The following is a 16,748-nucleotide window of genomic DNA, read 5'->3' as shown; positions in this document are numbered from 1 at the left end:
TACTGGACTACTGGAAAAACCATAGTATTGGCTGGATGGACCTTTGTTGGCAAAGGAATGTCTCTGCCTTTTAATATGCTATCTAGGTTGGTCATAACTTTCCTTCCAAGGAGTAAGCGTCTTTTAATTTCATGGCTGCAGTCACCATCTGCAGTGATTCTGGAGCCCAAAAAAATAAAGTCTGACACTGTTTCCACTGTTTCCCCATCTATTTGCCATGAAGTGATGGGACCAGATGCCATGATCTTAGTTTTCTGAATGTTGAGCTTTAAGCCAACTTTTTCACTCTCCTCTTTCTAAGTCACTTCAATTGTGCCAAACTCTTTGCACCCTATGGACTGTGGTCCTCCAAGCTCCTCTGTCCATGGGATTCTTCAGTCAAGAATACTTGAGAGGATTGCCATGCCCTCCTCCAGGGGATTTTCCTGATCCAGGAGTCAAACCCGAGTCTCATGTCTCCCTCACTGGCAGGCAAGTTATTTACCTCCTGGCACTTCACAGGCGTGCCACCTGGGAAGCCCATGGAGATGATCTGTCTTTCCAACTTAATTATTAGTGTAAGTTTATTTTTTGAGCATTGGTGTAAACATTTAGCTATTTTTATGTTTGTCATATGCCTAGTATTTCCACCACTGAAAATGACAGACGCTCTATTCCTGAAAGCACCTTGATAGATTTAACTTCCAATTCCAAATCAACTGAGAAATGAAAATCCACTCATCATTGAGAGAAAATAAGTTTTTTCTTTTTAAAAAACATGTTCTTACAGATACCCAGCAAATATTGAAAAAAGTTTCTTATACATCCTGTTGTGCATCACAAATCTTTTACAGAACACTGGCATGCTCTGTCATCTATATTAATTTTTCTAAAGTAAATGAATTCTTATGTAAATGAAGAATCAGATTAATATCTTTGATATATTATCTAGTTAGTTTAATTTAGAGGAAATAAGAGTTTTCATGACCCATGGTGCAAATCCTGAGGCAAAAAAATTTTGCCTGAAATTAGCATTTAAGTAAGGTTAGAAACATAATAAAACAAAGACTCATTATGTACTGTAATTTTGCAGTTTCAATCTTTTAATCATTTAAGTAACTCTGACTTCCTTCAGTCATCACTTTTTTCTGTTTTCCAACTAAATAAATATTGACTAAAAAATTCTGCCTCTTACTTTTGTGGCTGCTTTTGTAATTCTAAATGAAACCTTCTACATGTAACCATCTTTTTTTAAACTTTTTATTTGTATTGAAGCATAGCTGATAAAAAATGTTGTGATAGTTTCAGGTGAACAACAAAGGGATGCAACCATACATATACATGTATCCATTCTCCCCAAACTCCCCTCCCATCCAGGCAGGCACATAACATTAAGCAGAGTTCCATGTGCTATATAGTAGGTCCTTGTCAGTTATCCATTTTAAATATAGCAGTGTGTCCATGCCCATCCCAAACTCTCTAAACATCCCATCCACCCCCTATCCTTCCCCCTAGCAACCATAAGTTCATTCTCTAAGTCTGTGAGTCTCCTTCTCTTTTGTCAGTACAATTCAGTCACTCAGTCATGTCCAACTCTGTGACCCCATGGACTGTAGCACGCCAGGCCTCCCTGTCCATCACCAACTCCCAGAGTTTATTCAAACTCATGTCCGTTGAGTCGGTGATGCCATCCAACCATCTCATCCTCTGTTGTCCCCTTCTCCTCCGCCTTCAATCTTTCCCAGCATCAGGGTCTTTTCCAAGGAGTCACTTCTTCGCATCAGGTGGACAAAATACTGGAGTTTCAGCTTCAGCATCAGTCCTTCCAATGAATATTCAGGACTGACTTCTTTTAGGATGGACTGGGTAGATCTCCTGGCAGTCCAAGGGACTCTCAAGAGTCTTGAACACCACAGTTCAAAAGCATTAATTCTTTGACGCTCAGCTTTCTTTAGAGTCCAACTCTCACATCCATACATGACTACTGGAAAAATCATAGCATTGACTAGATGGACCTTTGTTGGCAAAGTACTGTCTCTGTTTTTTAATATGCTGTCTAGGTTGGTCATAACTTTTCTTACAAGGAGCAAGCATCTTTTAATTTCATGGCTGCAGTCACCATCTGCAGTGATTTTGGAACCCAAACAAATAAAGTCCGTCATTGTTTCCACTGTTTCCCCATCTATTTCCCATGAAGTGATGGAACCAGATGCCATGATCTTAGTTTTCTGAATGTTGAGCTTTAAGCCAACTTTTTCACTCTCCTCCTCCACTTTCATTAAGAGGCTTCTTAGTACCTCTTCACTTTCTGCCATAAGGGTGGTATCATCTGCATATCTGAGGTTATTGATATTTCTCCCAGCAATCTTGATTCCAGTTTATGTTTCATCCAGTCCAGCATTTTGCATGATGTACTCTGCATATAAGTTAAACAAGCAGGGTGACAATATACAGCTTTGACGTACTCCTTTCCCAATTTGGAACCAGTCTGTTGTTCCATGTCCAATTCTAACTGTTGTTTCCTGACCTGCATACAGATTTCTCAGGAGGCAGGTGAGGTGGTCTGGTATTCCCATCTCTGAAAGAATTTTTTAGACTTTCTTGTGGTCCACACCATCAAAGGCTTTGGTATAGTTAACAAAGCAGAAATAGATGTTTTTCTGGAACTCTCTTGCTTTTTCAATGATCCAACAGATGTTGGCAATTTGATCTCTGGTTCCTCTGCCTTTTCTAAATCCAGTGTGAACATCTGGAAGTTCATGGTTCACATACTGTTGAAGCCTAGGTTGGAGAATTTTGAGCATTACTTGGCTAGCATGTGAGATGAGTGCAATTGTGAGGTAGTTTGAGCATTCTTGGGCATTGCCTTTTTAGGGATTGGAATGAAAACTGACCTTTCCAGTCCTGTGGCCACTGCTGAGTTTTCCAAATTTGCTGGCATATTTGCTGCATTTGACTGCAGCACTTTCATAGCATCATCTTTTAGGGTTTGAAATTGCTCAACTGGAATTCCATCACATCCACTAGCTTTGTTCGTAGTGATGGGTCCTAAGGCCCAGTTGACTTTGCATTCCAGGATGTCTGGCTCTAGGTGAGTGATCATATCATCATGATTATCTGGATCATGAAGAGCTTCTTTGTACAGTTTTTCTGTGTATTCTTGCCACCTCTTCTTAATGTCTTCTGCTTCTGTTAGGTCCATACCATTTCTGTCCTTTATTGAGCCCATCTTTGTGTGAAATGTTCCCTTGGTCTAATTTTCTTGACAAGATCTTTAGTCTTTCCCATTTTGTTGTTTTCCTCTATTTCTTTGCACTGATCACTGAGGAAGGCTTTTTTATCTCTCCTTGCTATTCTTTGGAACTCTGCACTCAAGATGGATATTTCATTTTCTCCTTTGCCTTCTGCTTTTCTTCTTTTCACAGCTATTTGTAAGGCCTCCTCAGACAATCATTTTGCCTTTTTGCATTTCTTTTTCTTGAGGATGGCCTTGATCCCTGCCTCCTGTACTATGTCACGAACCTCCATCCATAGATCTTCAGGTACTTTGTCTATCAGATCTAATCCTTTGAATCTATTTTTCACTTCCACTGTATAAACATAAGGAATTTTATTTAGGTCATACTGTTTTGTAAGTACTGATACTTATTTGATTTTGATCATACCGTTTTGTATGTAAGTTCATTTGTTTCATTTCTTTTTTAGGTGCCACATATAGGGATGTCATATGTTAATCAATATCTTATCAAAAAATATAGAAATCTGAGTAATATCCTCTTTATTCTGCTTTAAAATTAATCAGTTTTTATAGCATTCATTTAGTTCAATGTCAGGAAACTTCTGTGACTACTGTGCAGTTTCCAGAATCAGGCAGTTGAATGCTATGCAGTTGGAATGGGAAAAGGCAAAAAATGCTGGCGATCCCATTGTTGGCCTGCTGGCATAATCCTGGAATGGAATAGTCTAGCTGCTACAAGGTACATATCACAATTTTAGAACTCATGAATGAAGAAGCATCAGTTATGGACTGGACCCAGTTCTATGTTCAATGTATCCAGTTTTCAAGTTAATACTACTACACAGGGTACTGTCACAGTATCCCCGGCCATAGTCCTGTATGTCTCAGTAATAATGGATTTCTAAGACCAGGATAGCAAACAGGCTTGATCTTGCATGTGACCTCTGACCGATGGCTGCCTACAGTAACTTCTTTAGAACATCCTAACATCGCTCAGGGGCTTCCCTGGGGGCTCAGACGGTAAAGAATCCGCCTGCAATGCGGGAGGCCTGGGTTTGATCGCTGGGCTGGAAGATCCCCCGGGGGAGGACATGGCAGCCCACTCCAGGATTCTTGCCTGGAGAATCCCCATGGGCAGAGGAGCCTGGCGGGCTGCCATCCATGGGGTCACAGAGAGTCAGACACGACTGAGCAACTATGCACAGCATAGCACAAGGTCACTCAGAGGAAGTGCCAAGATATATTAGCAGTGTCTATCAAGGATTCAGAAAGGAGGAAATAATTTACACATCCCATATTTACTGATCTTGAGCCATATATTTCATGGGAAAGAAACAGTTGAAATACCTAGCTCACAAGTTCAAGTAAAATCTAAACTGTGATAGTTTATAGTACTAACCTGTACTCCCTCTCCCTAACAGAGAGGGGGTAATCTCTACCAATGTTTCATGTGTTTCTCCCTCTTCATTTATTTCCTAATTCCTCCATTTCTCTAACAAATACAGTATTATAACCTTATTTAATAAAACAATGTTTCTTTCTTCTAAAAATGTCATATAATGAACTTTTATATAGTGTCTTGTCCCAATTACAACAAAATCTTCCAATAAAATTTAAATTGTCTTTATTTGTGTGTGACATGTTATGTTTAGTAGATCAATTCACCTATAGTAGAAAAACAACAACAAAGCAGCCTATCTCCTTTTGAAGGGTCATAGCTCATAAGTCACCTGATTCGCATCACGTGTGTGTGTGTGTGTGTGTGTGTGTGTGTGTATGTGTATGTGTTTAGGCTGGATACTGCCCTGGGGGGGTCTGTCTGCCCCGAAACCAATGCTCAATTTCCTTCACTCCAGCTCCCCTCCAATTCTGATAAATAATGTCTTGATTTTTTTAAAGACCACAGTCCACCATCTTCAGTCCATATGATTAGGGTCCTTTTCTTTTTTAGGGTCATTTTCTTAAAAGATATTAATCCAAAATCGTCATTTAGTTTTACGTAGAATTTAATTAGTAATATTCCTCCTGGGATAAGGAGAAAAACCAACCAAATAATGCTAGAGAAAATATAAGAATCACAGTATTTCAGGATAGCCCAGAATAACTGAACTTACACAGACAACTGCCTCTGGATTTCTTATTACATGACCAAAATGAACCCATATTTTAATGGCTTCAGTCCAAATTTTTTGTTTCTAACAATCAAAAGAAATCTTCAATAATAGACATGGAAAAGACAAAAAATTGAAGAGTGAAACAAAGATGTTTTAAATTTAGAAGACCTTAGAGACAAGACCTACATGTGAATTTTGTGAATTATATCCCTGTAAGACAAACCACGCTGTGTATCATGATCAAAGTACCAAGAGGAATCAAGGGCAAAAGGAATCCTAAAGTCAGTGAAGATCTCAGCCAGTGAAATGCCATTTTTATGAAGACTGCTTGACCACAAAAGGACTACATGACCTTCATGAAAGTTTTGAAAGCTTTGAAAACCACGCAGATAAATTTCCTTTCAAAGGACACAGTCCTTATACTGGGAGAGCTCATTCATGGAAGAGGATAGGAAGAGTACTTTAGTGCAGACCAGAAGAAAGGAAAAGCCACAGGTATGTCTTTGGATGGGTTAGAGATTATAGCAGCAAAGTTTTTAAATGGCAAGAAGAAAATGATAGAAAATACCCATGTTAAATATCTGATAGTGAAATCTCCTTAGAGTTTAAGAAAAGGAAGGAAAATGCAGTTGTAGGACCTAAGACTTCTCACTAAGAACTGTTCCTTTATCTTAAAAAAAAAAAAAAAAACACTCAAGAAACTCTCCAATTAGGCAGCAAGAAACTGCAATGTAACAATTAAATATGTTTTTAGAGAGTACATAAGCAACAATCTTTAACAAAGTACTACTAAATTGTACCATTACACATTCCAATGCGATGAACCTCAGCGTACTTGTACTTAATAGACCTCAGCGTACTTGTCTATAAAAGAGGAGAAGGAGTTTGAACTGGATAATATCTAATATCCACTACAACCTCAAATGCTAAAATAATATATATTTTTATTACATAAGTAACATAACACTCATTAGAGAAAACTTAAAAATACAAGCTAGTGAAAAACAAGATAACATGGTTTTTGCCAAAATCAAGACTGTCTTATTTGAGTTTTTCTTTTGAAAATAATGGACAGAGGTTTAAGAGACAGAGGTCAATCAAGGATTTTCCTGTCTATTTTGTACCCAAGGCCATGTTAGATGTGGGTCAGATATTTGGGTCAGATTTCCTAAACTGCTTCTCACCCATTTCCTGGTGAGACTTTCTCTTTCAAATATGCAAACCACCTGAACCATTCTCAGAACAACATTTGGGGGAAAATAGGGGGGTTTCCTCAGGAAGTTGGTTCAAAGAAAAATGACATCCCTAACCAATGACTTCTGTACTTGATTCCACGGAGCATTGACAGGCAGGCTTTTTTGTTCCCTAGCAAAACCTTTAAAAGAACTATATAAACTATAATTTCAGAAGAAAGAATACAAATACAGATCTTTTGGACACCATATGCTTTTTATGCTGCTGTAGTACTGAACTTAAGAAAACTAATGGCAATTTATTGGTCCCATTTTTTTTCCCTGGAGAAGAAAGATTTGTACATGTCCAATGTTAAAAATGTCCCCAGGGAACTTACCTCGTTGGGCAGTGGTTAAGACTCAGAGCTGCCAATGCAGGGGGCACGGGTTTGATCCCTGGTCGGGAAACTAAGATCCTATATCCAAGCAGCATGGCCAAAAAGAAAATCCCCAGACTGTAGCCAGGATAATAAGAGGGTCTTCTGAGACCAGTGTATTACTTACCTAACATATTATAAACATCTTTCCACATCATAAAATATATTTCTACATTATTATTTTTCTTAAGAATAATTAATTGGTTTTCTAATTATAAATGCAATATATCCTCCACTTTTTATTAACTGTTTTGTCTTGGATAATTTACTTAAAATAAAGCATCAGCTGCCTCATCAGTAAATAAGAATAATATAATTCCTATCTTTTGTTGTGAAAATTAAAAGAAAAAAATAATACACATTATTTATCACAGTGCCAGATACACAGTACTATACGTATCTTTTTTCAAAAATTTCAAATAGCAGAAAAAGTTGCTTTCAAAATGTGAAAATAATCTATAATTCTACTACCCTTTAGACATTTTCCTTCAATCTTGTTAGACTTCTCTCTACTCTTCCTATTGGCAGAAAGTGAAGAGGAACTAAAGAGTCTTGATGAAAGCGAAAGAGGAGACTGAAAAAGTTGGCTTAAAACTCAACGCTCAAAAAATTAAGATCATGGCTTCCAGTCCCATTATTTCATGGCAAATAGATGGAGAAAAAAATGGAAATAGTGACAGACTTTATTTCCTTGGGCTCCAAAATCACTGCAGATGGTGACTGCAGCCATGAAATGAAAAGATGTTTGCTGCTTGGAAGAACACCTACGACAAACCTAGATAGCATATTGAAAAGCAGAGACGTCACTTTGCCAAAAAAGTCCATATAGTCAAAATTATAGTTTTTCCACTAGTCAAGTGCAGATGTGAGAGTTGGACCATAAAGAAGCTGAGTGCCAAAGAATTGATGCTTTCAAACTATGGTGCTGGAGAAGACTCTTGAGAGTCCCTTGGACTGCATGGAGCTGAAATCAATCAATCCTAAAGGAAATCAACCCTGAATATTCACTGGAAGAACTGATGCTGAAGCTGAAGCTCCAAAATTTTGGCCACCTGATGCAAAAAGCTGACTCAGAGGAAAGGATCCTGATGCTGGGAAAGATGAAGGGTAGGAGGAGAAGAGGCGACAGAGGATGAGATGGTTGGATGGCATCACCAACTCATTCGACATGAGTTTGAGCAAATTCCAGGAGATGGTGAAAGACAGGGAAGCCTGGCGTGCTGCAGTCCATGGGGTCGCAAAGAGTAGGACAAGACTGAGTGGCAGAACAACTAGGCATATGTATACATAAGTGCTTATAGACACAAATTTACGTGTTATTTTGGTTTTATACCATTGTTCCCCAGAGCTTCACAGAGTATTAAAATATTTAAAACATTAAGGAATTAATTAGTAAATAAAAAAAGTGTGATTTTATGCAAAGTCTCTATTATACTTAGCTCCAGCCAGTGGAGCACTTATTTCATGCAATGATTGACATATTAAAAAGTCACTACAAAAAATAAATTTAATACTTTCACAGTATGTTTAACATGATTTAACTTTCAATTTTAAAAATATATGTGTGGGCTTATATCAGTTAAAAAGGATTACCTGCAAGTAACAGAATATGTAATTTAATTAAGTTTAACAATGAAGGCATTTATATTTTCACATAACTGGAAATCCAGAGACAACATGTTCTTCAAGCCTGTCTTAATTCAATATATTTGGCTCAGTTTCTTTTGACTGTGACCTCTTCCGGGTTTTAGATTCATTTCCATACTAGCAACAACTTGCAGAGTTTCCTTGTATCCCATTCGCACACGAGAAAGGCAAAAGGAAGAAGTTCCTTGGAAGGGCACCCATAATGAGGCAATAAGGATCAGATTTGCACTCTTGTAGTCAGTAACAATAAAGCAAGACAAACGCAGGTAATAAAAGTTTTCAAACATTAAACAAAAGAAAGCATGGCAGTATCATCTTAGACACAAGGAAAACACGGAAAGCAAGTTCTGCTTTCACCCTGACTTTTGATGTGGGCACACTTTCAAACTGCCTCACAGAGAAGTGGAGTTTACATCTGTTTTACTAGGTGTAGAATATAAATATCAGAGTGAGGGGTTGCTGGGACAGCAGGGATGCATTCTAACCAAAGAAATGACTTGACTCTAAGATAGAGGTTTGAGCTCCACATCAAACAGTGTCTGATAGTAAAAGTCTGTTAGACTGGGTGCTGGAGAGGAGGCAGCAATGAAGAGAACACTCAGATCTATCCAGAAGTTCTCCTGAGTTTTTGGCTACATCTTTAGCTGTATCTGCAAGTCTTGCTTCTGTTGTTCAGTCACTCAGTCGTGTCCAGCTCTTTGCGACCCCATGGACTGCAGCAAGCCAGGCTTCCCTGTCCTTCACCATCTCCCGGAGCTTGCTCAAACTCACGTCCATTGAGTCAGTGGTGCCATCCAACTATATTGTCCCCTGTCATCCCCTTCTCCTCCTGCTTGCAATCTTTCCCAAACTTTTCAATCTTTCTGCAAGCCTGGGACGGGTCAATTGCTGGGAGTCTATAAACGAAATGGGACATTCAAGGATCACACAATTCTGGGTCTCTGACCTCCTATGTAGCTTATACACTAAGTATTCAGCATCCTTTCAACCATGTAGTTCTCAGAAAGGCCACAATTAGGATCTAGACACACAAGTAAAAGTGACCAAAATAATATTTCTGTTCTTCCTCCCTGTCCCCCCTCTTCCATTTTCCTCCTCTTTCTAACTTCTTCTCTCCGTTCCTCCTCCTCCTCTTCTCAGATTCTAAGGTTTCCTACCAAGTAATGACAATAGAATGACCCTTGTAACTGGAAAGTGATTCAGTAGAACAATGATATGAAAACAATTACTTTAAGTGCTGTGCTCCTTAAAAATACTTCCTAAAAACTTGTTTTTAACAACATTGATGGAGTGCTTCAAACGTATCAAACACTGTCCTAGATATGTGAAAAAACATTTCATTCTGCCCAATTGCACATAATGGAGTCAGCTATGTCAAAATTCAAACCCAGCTCAGCCGGAAACAGCAGGCTGCTTCTTCTGGTTTCTCATCATGCAGACTTGTCTACACACTGGCCTGTGTACTGATGGTCTTTGGATTAATTCCTATTCAAGCTAATTAAAGAGACAACCTCAGTTTGCCTTCAGGTATTCTTATCAGCTAGAAATACCTACTGCTTCTTTTGACAGTGTTATATCCTCACTATTTATGACCTCTCTTCCTGAAGCAGAGAGCTGAACATTATCGTGTATGGGCAACTCCTTACCCTACTTATGAATCTTTTTCTTTAATTAGTAAAATGTTTCTATGCTAGTCTGAAAGGAAAAAGGACTCTTCCCCTTTTCCCAATATTTTACCTTCAGAAGAACTAGATAGAGAGGAGGAGGATGTAGGAAATAAGCATAAGAGGACACGAGGCATCTCATTGCAGTCATGGTAATGCTGTATTAAGCAGCTAAGATAGCCTAGCAACTGCAGCTCTAAAATGTTCCTATGGTACAAATAAATTATAGCTTGGTCAGAAATCTAAATAGACATCTTAATAATAGATATTTGAAGAGGTGTGTCATAATAAAATATCTCATATGTATTTAGCACTTTCTCCTAAGAATTTTTACAACTATTACATTAATTGAGTCTTACACCAAGCCTGTAAAAAGTCTGAACAGATTCCTTTTTTTATTATTTATAAAAATCCTACATACATTTTTATTGTTAAAAGTTCAAATAATACAGTACATAGAGAAAAACACAAGGGACCCCCTTGGCAAAGCCCAGTATCCTTTCAACCATTTCCTTTTGCGTTTGTGCACAAGCACATGCAAGCCCAGAGTTCAGGGTGGCAGGTGTGCATATAAATAAGTGGGATATTATACATACTATTTTGTGAAATTCTTTTCATACTTAACAGCATAGCCTGGTGGTGTTTTATGACAGAATCAAAAATTTGCCCAATCCTGGCCACACAGCAACCCATAATCTGGAAGTACCACAATTCATTAATTCATTCCCCTAGATGTATATTGGATTTTGTTAATTAGGTAGGCTAGAGTTATAACAGATAACACTGAAACTTCAACAGTTTAACTCAGTAAAGTTTATGGCTGAACTCAGGTCACAGTCCAGTGAGTCAGTAGGGGACATTCTCTTTCACATGGTCCTACAAATATCAATCTCCTTTCTTCCTCAAAGTCACCCAGCAGACAGGAGGAAGAGAAAATATGAAGACAATCCACTTTTCACTGCCATGGATAGAAGTACTTTATTTCTCTTATTCATGTTCTATTGGTAAGAACTATTCATGGAGTCCACCAAGAAGACTGGAAAATTTGTTTGAATTTTTGCACAGGAAGTAGAAGGACTGATGAATATTTAGCCAGTCTATCCCATGTAGATTAATTTCATTTTTTCACTATTAGAAGCAATGTTATAACAAACACCTTCTACATACATCTTTGCACACTTATGTCAGTAGGATAGATAGTTACACTAGGAATTGCTAGGCAAAATAATATACAAAAGACATTTTCTAAAATTCTGTTTTAAAATGGCTTAAATATACGATATGATAACATAAAACTCCTAGAAGACAACACAGGCAAAACTTTCTAAATCACAGCAATGCTTTTTTAAGTCAGTATCCCAAGGCAACAGAAATAAAAGCAGAAATAAACAAATGGGATCTAATTAAACTCATAAGCTTTTGCACAGCAAAGGAAACTATAACCAAAACAAAAAGATGGCCTATGGACAGGGAAAAAATATTTGCAAATGATGAGACTCACAAGGGGTTAATTTCCAAAATATACAAACAGTTTATACAACTCAATAACAAAAACAAACAACCCAATCAAAAAATGGGCAAAAGACCCAAAGAGACATTTCTCCAAAGAAAACATGCAGGATGGCCAACAGACACATGAAAAGATGCTCAGCATTGCTCACAATTAGACAAAATGCAAATGAAAACCACAGTGAGGTATCACCTTGCACCAGTCAGAATGACCACCACCAAAAAGCCTACAAATAATGAACGCTGGCAAGGGTATGGAGAAAAGGGAACACTACCATACAGTTGGTAGGAAAGTAAACTGGTGCAGCCACTATAGAAAATAGTCTGTTATTGTTGTTTAGTCGCTCAGTCGTGTCCAACTCCTTGCGACCCTATGGACTGCAGTACACCAGGCTTCCTTGTCCTTCACCATCTCCTGGAGCTTGCTCAAACTCATGCCCATTGAGTCAGTGATGCCATCCAACGATCTCATCCTCTGTCGTCCCCTTCTCCTCCTGTCTTCAATCTTTTCCAACATCAGGGTCTTTTCTAATGAGTCAGCACTTCGCATCAGGTGGCCACAGTATTATATGGAGGTTCCTTTAAAAACTAAAAACAGCATTACCATATGACCCAGCAATCTCACTCTTGGACATATATCCAGAAAGGATTAAAAACTCTAATTTGAAAAAATACATGCACGCAAATGTTCACAGCATCACTATTTATAATAGCCAAGACATGGAAGTAACTTAATGTCCATTGACAGATAAATGGATAAAGATATACATTATATATATGCATATATATAATGTATATTATATATAATGTAATATTATATAACATATAATAAATACTATTGTCGCAAAAAAGAATGAAATAATGCCATCTGCAGCAATTTGAATGGACCTAATATTATCATACTAAGTAAATCAGACAAAGACAAATATCATATGACATCACTTGTATATGGAATCTAAAAATGATATAAATGAACTTATTTTCAAAACAGAAGTATACTCAGAAATAAAAAAGAAACTTGTGGTTGCCAAAAGGAAAAGGAGGAGGAGGGATAAATCAGGAGCTTGGGATTAATATGCAGACACTACCATGTATATAAAATGGACACCAACAAGGACCTACTGTAGAGCACAGGGAACTCTACTCAATATTCTTTAATAATCTACATGGGCAAAGAATCTGAAAAGGAGTTAATGTATACATATGTTTAAGTGTATATATAACTGAATCACTTGGCTGTATACCTCAACTAACACAACATTGTAAATCAACTGTACTTCAATTAAATTCTAATAAAAATTTTAAAATACAAAAAATCCTATCTCTACCTTTCTAAAGTAAAAATAATATTTAATAGTATTAAATCAATCTTCTAGCACACATTACATACACTCTAAGAAGCTGGCATTCAAAGCATTACATGATCTGGTCTTTGTCATTAAGGATCTTTCTACTATACCCCATAAAAGCTTTCCACTTCTCTGAGACTTTTACTTCTGAAACATGTTATGATGACTCATCTTAAATTCTGGACTGTGATTTATTATCTCTGGATTCTTGGGAATACCATTTTGCCTACTCTGAGTCTTGTTTCATCATTTTGAAAAGAGGTAACATTATAAACCTCCCAGCTTCCTGAAATGATTAAATAATGGAAAACGGTGTGTACGTGCTCAGTCGTGTCCGACTCTGAGACCCCATCGACCATAGCCCTTCAGGCTCCTCCATCCATGGGATTCTCCAGGCAAGAATACTGGAGGAGGTTCCCATTTCCTCCTCCAGGGGATCTTCCCGACCCAGGGATTGAACCCGTGTCTCCTGCACTGGCAGGCGGACTCTTTACCACTGGGCCACCTAGAAAGCCCGCAATGGAAAATGGCACAGGTGGAAAGCCTCGACATAATAAACACTCAGTGACTGTTTGCTTCTACCCTTCCCTCTCTACCTCAGGCTATAATTATGCTCCTATTCATGAATTCCTATAATACTTGTTTATATTACTTTTTCATTACCTAGCATATATGACCTTCTTCATTATTTATCTTTCCCTGTGATAGCTTGTCTCCTCTTCGAAACTATCAGCAACTAGGAGCATACCATATTCTTTGGGTCCCCATTCCTTTGTTCAGTGCCATACACCATGTAGCCCCCAGTAAATGTTTGGGATGATGCCAATTAAATTGAGCATGCCAGTGGTGTGGAAGAGAGAAAGCAAAACAAAAGAAAACTCCATCACAGTTATTCAATTTTAGGAGAAAAAAAAAAACACTTGAAAAACCTGTAGAGATTAGTTAGAGAGATACTGAATGACAGCATTTAAAAAATCTAATAATCCACAGGAAGCTGGAAAATATTTGTGAACACTTTATTGAAAACCCAAGATAAACGTATGTCAAATCTTAAAACGTCAAGGTGTATGTGTGTGTGTGTGTGTGTGTGTGTGTGTGTGTGTCCATGTCTATACAAGGTTAAATGACTGTAAAAGCATATTTTTCCATTTAATAGAACTATTTGAAAAAGGATCATTTTAAAAGAAGAATAAAGGAAGGGAAGTAGGGGGAGAAAGGGAAGGTTGGAAAAAGAAAGGGAGAGAGAAAAAAGTAAAGAATCTTTCAAAGACTAGAAAAGTGGTTAATTATTTACAAAACAGAAACAGACTCATAAATACAGAAAACAAATTTATGGCTACCAAAAGGGAAAGGTAAGGAGGGATAAACTGGGAGTTTGGGAATCACATGTATACACTACCATATTTAAATGGACAATCAACAAGGACCTACTATATAGCACCAGGGCTCTGCTGGTGGCTCAAGACGGTAGAGAGTCTGCCTGTGGTGTGGGAGACCAGGGTTCGATCCCTGGGTCAGGAAGATCCCCTGGAGAAGGAAGTGGCAACCCACTCCAGTACGCTTGCCTGGAAAATCCCATGGACCGAGGAGCCTGGTAGGCTGCAGTCCATGGGATCATGAAGAGTCAGACATGACTGAGCGACTTCACTTTCACTATATAGCACATGGAACTCTGCTCAATATTCTGTCATAATCTACATGGGAAAGAATTTTAAAAAGAATAGATTTATGTATATGTATAACTGAAACACTTTGCTAGACACCTGAAATTAACACCACGTTGTAAATCAACTAGAGTCCAATATAAAATTTTTTAAAAATTTAGAAGTATTCCAGCCAAAGAGAGCAGGGAAACTCAGGAAGGATATCGGCTAGGTACAAGCGGGAAATGAGGCAGATCAAACGGGAATTATGTGGAACTTTTGAAGACTGTCCCAAACCATCCGCAGAACTGAAAACAACTTGAGGAACTGGCAAAAGGCTCTGGTTCCACAGACACAACGAACTGGTAGTGAGCAGCGTCAGCTGCACTAGCCAGATACTTCTGATACATCCTGCCTCCATTCAGCTCCAGTCCTGCCCAATTTACCAACAGAGTTATCTGACAGGCCCATTCCCAAGATGGAAGTCTGTCCCTCTGCAAGCATTCCTATTCTTCTTTCTTCTTTCGTGTGGAATTCCTTCCTTACATTTTCATAAGCTGTAACTTTAGTACACATTCAATATTTAACTGAAAAAATAGAAACATTTAGTCTTCTCCTTATTTCATACCACCCTTATTCCATATTATATGCTTCTAAATTAGCCCTTGACTAAGATAAAAATATCTTTTGCAATATCCAAAAATCAACAAAAAGCCATTTTACCCTAGCTTTTTTTTAAATTAATTTATTTTTTATTGAAGGATAAGTGCTTTACTGAGTTTTGTCGTTTTCTGTCAAACCTCAACCATACCATAACCAACCTCAACCTCAGCCATAGGTATACACATATCCCCTCCCTTCTGAACTTCCCTCCCATCTCCCTCCCATCCCACTCCTCTAGGTTGATACAGAGCCCCTGTTTGAGTTTCCTGAGCCATATAGCAAATTCCCCATGGCTGTCTATTTTACACATGGTGATGTAAGTTTTCATCTTACTCTTTCCATACACCTCACCCTCTTCACCCTTGCTTTACTGCTATTTCAAAACCAGTACTAAAGACAAGGTTAAAGAGTGTTACAGCAGTGAAAATAGCATATTTTATGCTAAATATAAATATATGTAATATATATAAAATATAAATATATGTAAGCTTCTCTTTGACAACCATGAACACAGAGGTACTACTTTTTTGCTTTTTAAAATGGCAATTCTTAGCCTCTGTTTCTGTTCCCAGAAAAAACAAACATCACTTTAGTGCCCTTATATTCACTGTGAACAAAAATGTATGCTTTGCATTTGTGTTAATGAGGAGCCTCTCAGTGATCTCTCTGCATAGGTGTTGTATCATAGTGAGTTCTTGATCTACTTAGCTTCACCTGCATTGACATCCTACCTCCCCACCACTGAACCAGGACTTCATCACCAATAGATTCTTTGTTTACATATGATTTGCATGCTTAAAATTCCTTCACATAATTCTGATAATCATGCATCCTTCTGGGCATATGATTCTATCATGCTTCTGAAGATGTCAGGTAAGACTCATTGCTAAAATTTTATTAATTTACTCAACAAATATTAATGGAGGGCCTGCTAGGTGCTGTGAATTGTGACATGGAATATGATACAGTCTCCACATTCCAAGGGCCTACAACAAAATAAAGGGGAACAGGCATGAAAAGAGGCAATTAAAATACAGTGGATAAGATGTCTAACAAATGGCCTCTCTTTATTGCCTCCACAGCATAAAGTGGTTGAGCAAACTCTCTTGTACACAATAATTATAAAAACGGGACAGAATATTTTAAAAACAACTATTGTCATACATTAACAACCAAAAGGCCACAGAAACTAATGGAGACAGTACTAGGATGGATAAAGGTTAAATTTGTGGCTGAGGTTGGTCTTCATCCCTCCACGAAGTTTCCAAAGAATCCCTTGGTCATAGAGAAATTAGAAAATTTAATGATAATAAAAATAAAATATATCAAAGTT

General features: G+C 37.8%; 2 long non-coding RNA genes across 5 annotated transcripts in view; both read right to left on the bottom strand.

The window, feature by feature from the left end:
• Positions 1-16,748, bottom strand: part of LOC110149318 (uncharacterized) — a 246,331-nt gene that overhangs the window by 134,800 nt on the left and 94,783 nt on the right. The window lies entirely within an intron of this gene.
• Positions 10,621-15,658, bottom strand: LOC139037737 (uncharacterized). The gene is made up of 2 exons (XR_011490616.1): positions 14,541-15,658; positions 10,621-12,348 (listed from the first exon to the last, which is right to left on the bottom strand). It is a non-coding gene; the product is annotated as an uncharacterized lncRNA (long non-coding RNA).

This window comes from Odocoileus virginianus, chromosome 12 (assembly GCF_023699985.2).
Source record: "Odocoileus virginianus isolate 20LAN1187 ecotype Illinois chromosome 12, Ovbor_1.2, whole genome shotgun sequence".
Lineage (NCBI taxonomy): Eukaryota > Metazoa > Chordata > Mammalia > Artiodactyla > Cervidae > Odocoileus > Odocoileus virginianus.
The sequence above is the reverse complement of the archived record's forward strand: the minus strand, read 5'-3'. Positions and strand labels throughout refer to the sequence as shown.